The sequence below is a fragment of the Furipterus horrens genome, unplaced genomic scaffold (genome assembly GCF_987537825.1).
Source record: "Furipterus horrens unplaced genomic scaffold, mFurHor1.1.pri manual_scaffold_11, whole genome shotgun sequence".
Lineage (NCBI taxonomy): Eukaryota > Metazoa > Chordata > Mammalia > Chiroptera > Furipteridae > Furipterus > Furipterus horrens.
The window spans coordinates 99,496,399-99,498,898 of record NW_028327181.1 but is presented as its reverse complement, the minus strand read 5'-3'; positions in this window follow the sequence as shown (position 1 = coordinate 99,498,898).

Here is a 2,500-nt window from a genome sequence, read left to right as displayed (position 1 = left end):
AGAGGTAGGCTGCCCGGACTCAGGCACGCCCGCAGCCCTGCGTGCTGGTCCCTGGCCATGTGCAGAAGAGAGAGCTGGTCCGGCCGCACCGCAGACCAGCCCCGAAGGGAGGAAGACCTGTCACAGGTGGGGTCAGGCCGGCGTCCCGGTGCCTTCCACCCCCGCTCTGTGGAACTCTGTCTCAAGGTGAGTGCTTCGGACTCTGTACCTGCTCAGCATTGAATGACTTTACTCTCCATTTGTGAGGTATTACTACCATGGAATCCCAGTGTGTTTTTCTGGGCTTTATTAATAATATGTATTTTTGAAGTCTTTCTCCTTGCCTTTTAGACCAAGAAAAGCTGTTTGATTCCAAGTAACTTCTTGGTTGGGAATTTATTCCGAGAGGGGAAACCAGGCCTCCCAAACCGGCCTAGCCCCTCAGACCAGCGCCCCTAACCGACCCAACACACAAGACCTGGGAATGTAGGGATGGAGGGGGATGGGAGGGGGGGCCAGCCTTCATCTTAGCCCCGCTGCTGCCCAGCATGCCAGGGCGGGGGGCGCTCTGCGGTGAAATACTGGGCTCCTGGGCCGGTGTGCTGGGGCCGGGGGTGCTCAGTGCCTCCCGTGGGGCTGGAGGGCCTGCCGAGGGCCAGTCCCGGCATTTGATGTACACAAGCGGGGCCCACACTTGTTCGGGGCTCCTTACGGCTCATTAGGAGCCAGAGCAGAGGTTCAGTGACTTCCCTTGCTCGTGCAGCTGTGGCGGGTGGCTGGTGGGGTGGGGGGTGGGGCGTTCAGTGGGCCCTCGGACCCATTCCCACCAGGCCTAACCACCGTCTGGCCCCGGGGGTGTGCGGGCTCAGGTGTGGGTGCCGGAGACCAGACTAGTTCCTGTCTGCCGTCTCACGCGGGCCTCCGGCCTCCGGACGCTGCAGCCCTGCGCCCGGCAGCCCATGAATTATTGAGTATCTGCGCCAGCCCCGTAATGTCTGACCTCATCCTCCTTGGGCTCAGGGGGCAGCTCTGACCTTCATTTCCTTGAAAGGATGCTGCTGGGCTGGGGGTCCCTCTGTGGGGTGTGGGGGATTGAGGGAGGGACATCCGTACCCTCAGGGAAGGAGGCGGGGGCCGGAGACCGATTGCCTTTGGAACGAGGCAGGTCCGCAGAGAGAGAAGACGGCCCACGCATCAGCCCGCTGCAGGTGCGGGTCCCAGCTCTTACCAGCTTTGTGACCTTGGGTGGCTCTCTTGACACCCCAGTTTCCTCATCTGTAAAATGGAAGTCCTAGCACCCTGAGTTCACGTTTAGTGCTCTGGCCCCTCAAGGTCATTCCTGAAAGTCAGGGACGAGGCGGCATTCAGGAGCGGGCTGCCCGGCGGTTCCTGCCCAGGCGCACTGGTTTCCAGGCCGGATCTCACCAGTTTTCTGCCCTCCGGAGGTGCCACACCCTCCCTGTGCTCTGTGGTCCCTCACGCGCCAGGTCCCACGTGGGTGGGATGGCAGGTGGCTGGGATCAGGGCGGGGGGGGTGCACTGGGCAGGCAGACCCTGATTCCTGCAGGGGGAGACCTGGTTCTTAATAGCCCTGACCCGGGGCAGCTCCCTCACCCTGCCTCCGTTTCCTCATCTGCCTACACCCTGGTGTGGGGTCCCCAGCAGTTGGGAGGGACCTCCATGACAGGGCTGACCCAGGTCCGGAGCCACGCTGGACGGCGCAGGGCCACTGGCTGGCTGTGCCTGGGACAGGGACACTGGGTCCCGGGAGACAAGGGGGCTGAATCCAAGCTGGCTGTCCCCTCATTCTCCTGGCCTTGCTAAGCTGGTGTGTGTGGGGGGAGGTGCCCTCTGCTGACCTGACAGCCCCAAAGGGGACACAGCTGCCCTGTCGTGGTCCAATGGCACCAGAGGGCCAGTGGAGGTTCCTCACCTGAGCACTCCCAGGCGGCCCTGCCCTGAGCAGGAGGCAGGAGGGACCCGGCTCCCCAACCCCTTGGCCGTACCCCCAGACACAGCTCTGTACCCCGTGCACCTGGGGCGGCAGGAGGTGGGGTGAGTCCCTCCCAGTGCCCCAGCCACACTGACTCATGGTGACGAGAAAACAGCCCAGGCCCCCTACACCCCCCCTCCCAGGGCCTGCTCAGCACCCTCGTCGGAGCGGTGGCTGGTCTCGTCGTCCGGCTGAGGGTCACAGTCCCCAGCTGGCCTGAGACGGTGTAAGCCAGCCGGGAGGAGGGGCTCAGGAATGCCCTCACCGCCTCCGGGGCTGGGGGGCACCTCTGGTTCCCGGCCCCGGGGCCCTGGAGTGCGGCTTGCTCAGCGCCCACTCTAACACCTAGCGGAGCGGTTCTCCACCAGGAGCCGTGTCTGGGGACGGCTTTGGTCGTCACAATAGGAGGGTGATGGTGCTATGGGGTGCGGCCGGGCATCCTGCCTCACACAGGGCAGGCCCCTCCACAAAGAATGACCAGGCCCCAGACGTCAGTGGTGGGGGGGGGGGCTACGAGCCCCGCTCTAG